Raw genomic sequence first — 11792 nt, forward strand, 5'->3', positions numbered from 1 at the left:
TAGGGGTGGAAATGGAGCCATAGCTGCAGGCCTACACCATAGCCACAGCAACACCAGATCCAACCCAGGTCTGCAATGCACACCACAGCCCACAGCAACACCGGATCCTCAACCCACTGAGCAAGGCCAGGGATCAAACCTATGTCCTCATGGATGTTAGCCAGATTTGTTTCCACTGAGCCAATGATGGGAACTCCATGAAAGGTAACTTTTTAAAAAAATAATGCATTAATTAATCTGGTAGTGGTAATCATTTTACAATGTAGATGAATATCAAACCATCGTGTTGTACAATTTAAATATACAGAACTCAAATATTCCTCAATAAAGCTGGAAAAAATATAATTAAATAAGTACTTGCTAATTAAATGAGTATACACTTTAAATACATAGCATTTTATTTGTCAATTATTCCTTAATACAGCTAGAAAAAAATAAAATTAACTAAGTATTTGCTGAATGAACGAGTATGGTAAGTGTGAGCAGTGATTATCATATAACTGCTTATTTTTATTTTTAATTTTTTTTCTGTCTTTTTGCCATTTCTAGGGCCGCTCCTGTGGCATATGTAGATTCCCAGGCTAGGGGTCTAATGGAAGCTGTAGTAGCCGGCCACAGCAACACAGGATCTGAGCTGCGTCTGCAACCTACACCACAGCTCGTGGCAACACTGGACCCTTAACCCACTGAGCGAGGCCAGGGATCAAACCTGCAAACTCATGGTTCCTAGTCAGATTTGTTAACCACTGAGCAGTAACGGGAATTCCCTATAACTGCTTATTTTGACATTCATCAGATCACATGTACAGCTTTGATGGTCTAATGTATATCAAAATGACATAAAGCTTTAAAAACAATTCTCCTTGAAGATACTCATGTACTCAGCCAAAGAAATAGAATTTGAGCTAGGATAGACTCCTGGATTAGAGTCATGCTACACATTCTAGAAGACCCTAATTCTCAAAGCTTGCTTAAATACACAACCTAACATGTTTGCTTTCCGTAAAATAAGAAAGCATGATTTCCCACAGGGTGAAATCAGATCTAGTCTCAGGTGCTGTATTTATTAGGAATGAAGCACAGATCTTTCTCACTGTCGTTTGTCACATGTGGAGCTTCTAACCAAAGACTTCAGAGGAAGAAAAATGCTGCCATGCTGCTGCTGTGGTTTTTGAGGAAAGCAACGGTTTTGCCAAATTTACTACACATTTAGAAATTATTTAGTTCTAAATTTTAATTTGAATATTTCACATTTTCTCACTTTGATGTATTAAAATTTCTGAAAAAGAATTTAAGAAAAAACTAAAGATTTTGTAAGGAGTTAGGGGATGGGAAAGAGTATAGGAGAAGATAGATGATTTCTGGCAATTCTAGTGTTACTAGTCATTATTAGCATAAAGGTAATACTCAAGTAATAAAATTAACGTCCTTAAGAAGATATAGATACATTTTAGCACTCAAAGTTTTGGGGCTCAGAATATATATTTTATAACTTTAGCTAAACCTTAAATTATGAATCTTTCAAACATCAAATGAGGCATATCCAATTTGCAATCACAATCTGTCATCCTCTCAACTTCATCAAATTTTGAATTTTTGCATAAAGGAAATATTCATTTTGCTACTACTTTATATGAAAATTTTGAAAGTTTCATATAAAGGAAACATTCATTCCTACTATTCAGTAAAATGAATCTGTAGATCACCAGTTATCTCATCAGTAGATTAGATCAACACTACTGATCTAATCAGCTCTGTGTGTTGTGGAGAACTCAGATTTCTATCCACACACAGGGATTTATCTTGGCATTTTCTGCTACAACTGCTGCTTAACAAATTTTTAAAAATAAGTGCCCCCAAATGAAATATTCTAAGGGGTTGAAAAAAGTATTGCTTTAAACATTTTATTTTTAATTTTAATGATTAGTGTGTGTGTGTTGGCGGGGGTGATTCCCAGTGCCATGTAGGGAGATACAAGGGTGGAGATTCCTGGGCTGATCTATTTTATCCACAGATGAAATGACAGTGTGAGCAAACAGATGTTTGATCTATGCCTCTGAGCTTGGCGTAGCTAAAGGGAAGGATGCATTCCTTCCTATTGCTGGAGTCCCCCACCCAATCCCAAATATCAAAGCAAAAAAATTTGCATGCTCCAAAAAATAGAACCAAGATATAAGTGAAGAACTCTTCAAATATTTGTTTTAAAAATCCTTTGAGAGTGTATTGAATTTGGATCATGAAAGCAGAGGTCAATTTGTATTTTTTCATTTTTCCCAGTTTCACATTTTTAAAAAATGCTCTTTCACCACCTCCATGTGCAGAGGGCTATGAACTTGCTTTGTTTCCCAACTGACCTATTCATATCAAGTTAGTTACACCCACTTAAGTCCCTTCCTCAATTTTGGCTTGTCCAGTGAACCCTCCTATGGAGCTGGGAACTGATATAGAAATTTTGTGGGGTGTTTTGTTTGTTTGTTTTTTAACAGAAAATGGAATCCCTCAATGCCACAAGACACCCTTTCTTATTAAGAAACAAAAGGCATGGAAATTGCTAAAAAACAAATCAATTTCTATTAGAAAAAGTTACACGATTGGAAAAAGAAGAGCACATTGCTGTAATTACCGGTACATCAAGCAGGGATGAACAGCTGCGTGAACTTGGAGGCGGTAGAATAACAGCCACTGAGCCAGCTTCCCCATATGGTCCAAGGGAGGAGGTGGGGCTTCTAGCGGCTGAGGGGTTGGAGAGGTGAGGAGGGGGCACACTCAAATCCCATTCAAGTGAGAAACTCAAGCCAAGAAATGTCTGGCTTTCCAATCCAAACCCAGCTTCTTTTGAGCTGCAGTGGGAAAAATCCCCCTGGCCTCCATAACAAAAGCCTCTAAAATCAATGTTGTTTTTTCCTAAAGAGAGCAAAATGTGAGTGTTTTCAGACTTTTGGCTCCCCTGCTACTAATAGAAAAGATGACTTAAGAAAGACTGAATCACTTCCTCAGCCTTCTTGGGGTGTGGCTATGACTTGAAATGGTTGGTATCACTTCATAAACACTGTACAATCTAGCATTTGCCTTCTTCCCAATTAGAAGTTGGGTCCAGCCAACAGTGATGGGTCCCCACCACCAGGTAGTGGTCTCAGTCTGTTGCAGTGAAAAGCATTATAGCCTTCTAATTGGCATCCCCTTCAGAATTTGGCAAATTTGGTAAAAGCAGACCAGCACTATGGTAACCTTTCATTATCAATGCAAATCCTAACAGAAAAGCATTCCATTCTCCTTACATTGTATGTCATAAATGAAACACAATAAATTTTCTTGTGAAAACTTCTCAAAAGCCATTCCTGAATAGATGAGGCAGAAAATGCTTGCATTATACTACACAGAGCTAAAATTTGAGAGTCATTGGACGACTTGGCTATAAGGAATCTTTAGCTATTTGCAGGGTGAAATACCAAATAGGTTACATCATTTGCAAGGAGATGCCTTGTAAGTACCATGTCCAAAACCACTCTAGTTCCGACTATATGGAGGGTTATTATCACAGAGGATGGTGGCCAGCTGTTCTTCATTGCCACTGAAACAGAATGAGGAAAAAAAAAAAAAAGGCATTAAAATGGAATTGGAGGAATTCAAGCTTCCTGAAAATCTGAGTTGGTTAACAGGGGAGGGATCCATCCAAGAGGAGTTATATAATAGACATCTTTCATCACTGATTTTTTTTTTTGAAAAGAGATACAGTTCAGATAAAATTTTGTCTATCAGTCAAATAATTTGATAACCTTACCAAATTTGTCCTACTGAAAAAAAAATCTGAAAAATGTTTAAGAGTTATGACTGTGGGAAATTAGGCTATGTACGGAGAGTAACATATCCAGTTATGTGATGACACATGAAATCTCATAAAATGAGAGGGTATCACTAAAGTAATCCTGTCTGAAAGGGGTACATTTCATGACATAGATTTAGACAGGTTTATTCCAAAACGAAGTATAATAATTCCCCTGTAAATTAATACTTAATCATCTTTAGAAATATCTAAATTTTGAAATAGAAACAGCATTCTATTCAAATTAGGTATAATACTGTTTCTTAGGAAATAATTAGGTAGATAGATAAACACAAATTTATTTTTTGACAGGTAATTTGGAGTGCACATTCATATTCAATTTATGGGTTCTCTACTTAGGAATTTATAACTATATTCAAGCAGGTACTGAAATATTAACCACGTAAGACTTTCTTAATAAAGCAATTCATAAATCAGCTATGGGAAAGACACTCCAGTCTTTCACACATGGAGTAAATCTTTCACTGGCAGACTTCGAGCTCCATAGAACCCTTCCTTTTGTGTTTTTCATTCAACTGGAATGAAATTTCTGCTAGATCTCATTTCAGATCCTCCGCAAGACAGAGCTACCTTTCAGAAATCAGTACTTTACCAAGGACCACACTCAAGTTTGAACATCTCAGTAGACTTGGAATCAGAAATTGGAGATTATTAGGTTTCAACCTGAGAGCTTTTCTTCTCAGATGCCATAATAAAGAACATCACCTTCCTTTGTGGCTTTTCTGGCAGCTAGCATTTATCTTTGTGATCTCCGCTCTTGAGGGAAAACACGGTTTATAAATAGCTTGAAACATTTTTTTTTTTCCACGCAGGAAGGATAAAACAACAATAAAAATAGTTTCACTCTATATCTTAAAACTTTCTGGCAGTTAGGTCATACGCCATGGTTTTCCCCATGGGTCACGTAGTCAGATTATTGCCAAGTTACATAACTAATTCCTTGCTTCAGGAAATATTCAGTTATTTAGTCTGAGGTACAAATTGCATGAGTATTGAAAAGTTTACCAGCATCTGGAACTACAAGTACAATGATTATTTTTCTATTCTCTTTATTCTTTTATGAGACACGTAGAAGGGGCTCTTTAAGTGAGCTGTTTAGTTTTGTTCCCTGAACTAATTTTTCCTTCATACAACATTAGAGTTAACTTATGAAGAAGAAACAGTTTATCATGATGAGATTTTGGACCCAGCCTGAATGGGCTTGATTTCTACTTTTGTCATTTACCAGCTGTGTGCTCTTTGAGCAAGTTAATTGACCTCTCTGAATCTCTGTTTTTTTCCACTATGAAACTAGGGTTTGATAGCATTCCCATTACATGGATGTTCTGAGGGTTTTTAAGAGTTCTCAGAACTTGCTTGGAACTTTTTGTCCATAGCTCAGTGACATCAACAGAAAGAAAGAAAAAAGATGATCTATTGAATCTATTGATCAGCATAAGAAGATCATGGGATAAGAAATAACTACCTTCTACACAGCAAAAAAAAAAAAAAAGTATTGTTTGGTATTTATATATGATATACAGGTATGTTAATCTTGATTTTATTTTATTTTAATTTTTCTTTTTATGGCTGCATCTGAAGCATATGGAAGTTCCCCAGCCCACACCACAGCCATAGCAACACTGGATCTGAGCTGCATCTGCGACCTCAGCTCCTGGCAAAGATCTTTAAACCGCTGAGAGAGGCCGGGAATTGAACCCACATCCTCATGGGTACTAGTTGGGTTCTTAATCTGCTGAGCCACAACAGGAATGCCAATCCTGATTTTATTTTAATGCTAATATCTGCCTTTCTTTTAATAATTGTAAATATGAAACTAGATAAAATGGACCATGCTCACAGTTATTTGGGAGAGAAGGATGGTATATTGCGAATTTCTCACATCACCTGGCTTATCATGTACCTGAACAGAGTAGCTATAAATAGATGGAAAGGAAAAAGATAGGTGAAATGCATGACTTAGTTCATTTTACCCAGTTGGTGCCAAGTCCTAGAAAATGAGCAGCTGAAGTTATAAGCTTCCCTTCTTCAAGTTCCCTTTCCAGATTTAGAGGCTGCCTTCCTCCCTCCAAACTTTTCAAGTCCAATTATGTTCACATAGACTGGCTATGTTCACTCGTTAATTTAATCAATATTAATTAAGTACCTACTGTGTATGTGGGATTCTGCCAGGCAGCAGTACGGGAGAAGAGTCAGGAGTGAAGGGTGTAAAGAAAGACGTTAGGTCACAACGATGAATAAGGTACAGTTTTTACCCTCAAGGAACTCAGGGTCTAGATCAGGGTCAGAAATATCATCTGCTACATGACAAACTGAGGTGGGGGGAGAGACCAATAGAGAGCTCTGCTTAGGAAATGTTCGGAAGTTTTCTCAAAGAAAAACAGGTTTGATTTTAGGGCTATAAGAAAAGTAGGAAGTAACCAAGTGAGAAAAGGAAAAAAGAACATGAGAGAGCAGCCCAGGCAGAGGAAATGGCATATGCAAAAGCACAAAGGCCCAGCAGAACTCAGAATGCTCAAAAAATGCCTAGCAATATTTGGGGTTGGAACACAGGGCACTTTGTGACAGCCTGTGTGGTCTACAAACATAGGAGAGACACGGGTGTTTTCAAAAGGCTGCAAGTAACGTTATAGCAGGAGGCCACTTATGAAGTCTTGCTACCAGCCAGGCTTATTTGATTTCCTGCCTAAAAGTCCAATGAGGCCAACAGCCTGAGGGCATTTAAATGAAGAATGTTCTCCTTTCCTTAAGGACCAGCATCCAGGAATTATGGAAGACAGGGAAAGAGATACTCCCTCCCATGTGTCCCATGTCCCATTCAAACATCTTAAAAGAGATGATTTTGAACTTCAGGAAGGAATGACATTACCTCTCACTCAGCCTGTTCATCTTGTAGTTTCACTGATGCATAGTGTTTACTTACATTACTTACTTTGGTCTTTTGAATATTTTAATTGAAATTGAACCCTTGGAGTTTCCTTCTCTTAATTTTAGGAGTATGGAGTACGGAAGAGAAATCTCAGCCTCTTTAGTAGATTATTGGAAGTGAAGTACGATGTTCAGGAGAAATCCAGAGGTGGAAACAATAGCCTGAGAAGAATGCAGAAGAGCTTGTATAAAAAGAGCAACATCTTATGCTAAGGATTTGTAATATGCATTTCTATTAAAAGGGCTTTACTTTAATTCTGAAAAACATGCCTCTTCACCCCAAATCCTACAGAAGAGAAAACACAGAGTGACCCAAACCTCTGAGAGAAGGCCCAGAGGGTTGTAAATGGGTGTGGCTTGTGAATACGTGCTGAGGTCACTGGAAGATGGATTTTCACCGCCAAGTTTCGGATAGGGAAGAGAAACAAACTCCTGCAACTTAGATCTTCCCATATCGGAAGAGGGAATAATAGATCATGATGATCCACTCTAGAAAGGCCACCTCTCCACACCCCACTCTCGGCCTGCAAGCGCCTTCTTGGAAGAAAGTCGTAACACTCTCTGAGGACAAATTTGAAGTAACCGCAGAATCGGCAGTACACACTATGATATTTTACCCTCTGCATCTAGAGCTATAAAAAATTGATCTGGATTAGTCCTACCAATATTAAATGTGATAGGACTAAAGCAGCTCAGGTTTTCATGGCCCTGCTCTGTGGATTTAAAAAAAAAAAAAAAAATGACAATAATCATAGCGTTTACTCTACTTCTCCAGTTTCTCAGAAAGCAGCGTGAGTCAGCCTTCTCCAAAGAGCCGAGATGGAATCTGAGTCGGTAAACACACGGCTTGGTGGGGCCTCCGAGGTGCCCTGTGTCCCCTCTTGCTCATTAGCAAGGGGCCAGCTAACAGCAGAACCACGGTGCGCTGCATCTGGAAGCATTGTTTACTGGGCTCCGCTATGGAGCAGGTGAAGCATTGTAATCCCAGGCTCTACCGCCTGGCCAATCTGCCCGATTCCTTCAGCATTTGTGAACAAGCCCGGAAGAGGAATTCTGCAGACAAATAAATGGGGGGGCGGGGGTGAATGAAAGGAGAAAAACACCTGTTCCTGCAGCTGGCCAACAGACCTCTTTAATGTGCTGTCTTCAGGGAAATCGAGGCGTCTCAGGTTACGCGGGGGGCCTCAGCCTGCAGTGGAGCCTGCAGAAAGGAATTCTATGACCAGAAGATGTGAGGCTTGGTCTGTGGCCAAAAACAATGGTGAAAGGTACAAAACGAGAAGCTCTGTCAGGACAAAGGCACTCAATCACAGAACAACACGCGGCTTGGCCTTTTGAAGAAAGGAACCCAAAACCAAAGTCACAACTGGATTAACAACTAGTTGATCCCCTTTTACCTTCTAATGCTCCTCTGGCTGGCGACTACTTGTTGAAATCAGAATGAGGAGAATACAGCCGCCAGCAGCATACACTGTCTTCATTTAGGGCTAGTTCTGGCTGGTCTCGGAAAAGCAACTTGCAAGATTTATGCTCCTCTGCCTTCCATCCATGTTTTTTTCCATTAAAGAGAGAATTTAGAGCAAAGTTATCAGTGCAGCTCCAACCCAGGGCTGGGGAAGTCCTCGCTGACTTGCAAAATAACTGTGGCTTCAGCAGAATCCCATGCCCAATAGTAACAGAGGTGAAGCTCATAAAAATTCTGTGCAAATATTTTTTAAAAAACAGGAGAAAAGACCCTGTAATCAGGTCCACACTGGATCTAATGGTTGGTTTAGTCTCATAGCACAGAGCTAACTTTGAATATTAGGAACGAATAGAATCAAAAGGGAGATTGTTTCCAGGAAAAATCAGAAGATTCCCCTCTTTGCAAATATATATATATACATATAGCTATAAATAGTTATGCATATATTTTTATATAATGTACAGACCACAGAGAATCTATCAAAATTAACTGAAGAAATTTAGAAAGGCCAAAAGTCAAAGGAGACAATAGTCCAAGGTCACCTTGCCCTGAAAGTCCACAGAAAGACTGGGAGTCAGGATAGGCATGTCTGGTATGATTTCTGAAGGCCAGGAAGGGGCCTGCACAGTGGTGCCCAGAAGTCTCATAATAGGAGGCCGGGTCATTCATGCTTCAATCAGAAGCTGGATAAAACACAAAGACCTTGGAAAAGTATCTGTAAAATAAAATACACAGTAAGCTCTAAATGACTGAACACGTGTTTTACACTTTCTGATAAGTGTATTACTTACCCTCCTCAAGCTTGGTGAAAAATGATGGAGGAAGGGAGTCAGGCATGCATGCACTCCTTGAAAGAATGGCGCTTCACAGGGGCACCACCACCGAGCAGGGTCAATGGAGCAGGAAGTGAACCTGTGGACACCAATGCCAAGTTTTTTCTCTTTTGAATGTGGCCACATGTGGGTTCTGACCGTAACAGATGGAATCGATTGGGTCAACGGTAGGTGAAATGAGAAGGAGGCCTGTGCCTAAGAAGGAAGCAAATGCCCCAGGTGTCCAGTCCCAAATATTTTGGCAGTGAATTTAGACATGTGAAGAAAAAACTCATTTATTCATGGAAAACTCTCAATGAACTGTTTTTTTTTTAAACGTCTCAAATATTTATTGTCATTTTCTATTTTAAACCAATATAAGCAAATTTCATTGTTAAATGATTCCATTGTATTACATTTTTGCTTAATAGTTTGCTTAAAGCATTAATGACAAGGAACTCATTCATTGAAATACATTATCATAACCCCTAACACAGAGAGGTATTGTTTTTCCAATGACACTTTTCCCCTTGTGTAACACTTGAGGAAATTTAAACCATTTTAATATCTAAAGATAGATTTTTTTTCCCTAGCATCACCCCTCTTTCTCAATCTCTCTCTCTTTCTCTCATACACACACACACACACACACACACACACACACACACACACACACACACAAACTCTTTAGAACGCAGAAATGATTCATGTTCTCCTTTGCATTTTTGACCCACCTTTATCACCATAAAGAATAATTGGACCTTGGTCCTTACTCTGTTTCACTGAATATGCTGAAGAAAACATTCAGCTCTATTAGCACTGACTCTACTGAATGAGATGTTTATCTGTTTGGGCATCTTCACCGGGTTTGAAAATGCGCCATTGTAAGTCTTCCTAACTGTGGTGAATTATGAATCTGCATTTGATAGCCATTATATCATTTGCTCTGTGTTCTGTCTGGTGGTAAGAAGAATGGGATCAAATAGCCATTAAAGCATGGGCACCTTTCAAGTATTCTTAGCACTTTTCAGTATTACTTACTCTCATCAAGTCTTCAGCCAAGTATCAATTTGCTCACAGGCATGCAACATTTTGGGTAGAAAGAAAAAAAAAATCCTGAAATGCACAACCCTTGAAGGCTGTTGGCAACATTATAAAGCTATAAATTTTAGTTGATATTCAGATTTTATGATATTCATACAGATTGAGAATTCATTTGACACCTGAAAATTGATACCTATTTCAAATTGTACCCCATTGCAAAAGAAAAAGCATGGCACCCATCCGACATTACATTGGCAATAATCAGCTTAAAGTACTCAATCCTTCTAGGTCTCAGACCATATAAATAAAAATTATACCTTTTAAAGGCAGAAGATTGGCAGGAAACATAAACCTCATGTAAGCACTAGCTTAGAATTCTTTATTTTAAGCACTAGCTTAGAATTCTTTATTTTAAGCACTAGCTTTACTTAGGTGACGATTGTAAATTGGACCATCGCTCCTGGTAGCAAGTATTTTATTTGTCATAGGATGGAAGCTGCCTAGCCAGAGCAAAGCCAGTTTATAGGCAGACCCAAGATTACTGCGTACTTTTGGAATGCTTCTCACAGACTATAGTCACAAAACATTATTCATTGAGTCGGTCTCTCTCCTCTGCATGAAAGAAAGTTTTAGCTGAGCTTAGCTCAGACACAAAGAGTAGAGCTCTACTTGATTCAGTATTATTCCTAAAGGCAGCAGTCTTCATAGTGTGCATTTTCAACTGTCCTATAATTTTTTTTTTTTTTTGGCTGCAAAAATGTCCTTCTCCATCATTAAAAAAAACAAAACAAAACAAAAAAAACTGTCTTCCCTTTAAAAATAATTGATTGTAATCAGACACATATTTCAATTCAATTCCATAAAACAAGGATTAAAAACCTCAACTTACCAGGTAAAATTTGGGTACAGAGATGAATAAGGTGATGTCGCAAGACAGCAAGACAGACCTACACATGTAATTATATAACAAAGCAGAACATTGCAAAAACGCTTAGAATTTACATACGAAAACCTCTTGGAATACTGAAGAGCAGTGATTCTCTTATGAAACAAGGATGTGTGGAGACGGAAGTGATATTTGATCTGTTTTCTGAAATTGAATGGAGTTTCAACAGAAAAGAGATAGGCAGTAGTTCTGTCCTTACGGAAGTGTGGGGGCTGGGATGACCAGCTATAGCAAGGAGCCCAGGATAATCGTACTTAAAAGAAGGCTTTGCCTCTGCTGCTTTTCATATGTATTTGGGATTTCAATAAAGACTGACATATCAAAATTGACTTGCACTTGTGCTGAAAATGAGAATAGGGTGTAGTGGCCTGTAGTTTCTCCCCTGCCTCACAACTACCAAGAGCAGGGCCAGGGATGCTGCCTAGCTGGCCACCCAGGAAATGGACATGAGGGTAGGTGAATAAGGACATGAGTCTCTACTGAAAGTGCTTTTATCAGCTCACCAATGATATCCTTGACATTCAATACTGCCCCCCCCAAAAGGTAACTCTCATTTCTCCCCTAGGCTGTTTGACAATTGTGACTCTCTTAGCTGAATAAGCTTCTCTGATGTTCCATTGTGTTCTTTCAACCATACCTAAAAGGTTGGCATCTATCTTGAGAGAGAATATGATAGAAGATAGTATGAGAAAAGAATGTATATATATATATATTCATATGTGTATGTGTGTGTATGACAGGGTCACCTTGCTG

The 11792-nt window shown here is 38.7% G+C and overlaps 1 long non-coding RNA gene across 1 annotated transcript in view; it reads right to left on the bottom strand.

Annotated features, from left to right (window-relative positions):
• The window catches only part of LOC146396167 (uncharacterized), a 91427-nt gene extending 80374 nt beyond the window's left edge, over window positions 1-11053 (bottom strand). The window contains exons 1-6 of the long non-coding RNA XR_014829449.1: window positions 10983-11053; window positions 8170-9149; window positions 7876-8015; window positions 6777-6934; window positions 3492-3571; window positions 2624-2733 (exon numbers count right to left, since the gene is read on the bottom strand). This is a non-coding gene — a long non-coding RNA (uncharacterized LOC146396167). The remainder of the gene's footprint in view (window positions 1-2623; window positions 2734-3491; window positions 3572-6776; window positions 6935-7875; window positions 8016-8169; window positions 9150-10982) is intronic.
• Between the last annotated feature and the right edge of the window lie 739 nt (window positions 11054-11792).

This window comes from Sus scrofa, chromosome 15 (assembly GCF_054392235.1).
Source record: "Sus scrofa isolate SSC_HxYL_T2T_F1_AM1 chromosome 15, Sscrofa_HxYL_maternal_Yorkshire_Landrace_v2.0, whole genome shotgun sequence".
NCBI lineage: Eukaryota > Metazoa > Chordata > Mammalia > Artiodactyla > Suidae > Sus > Sus scrofa.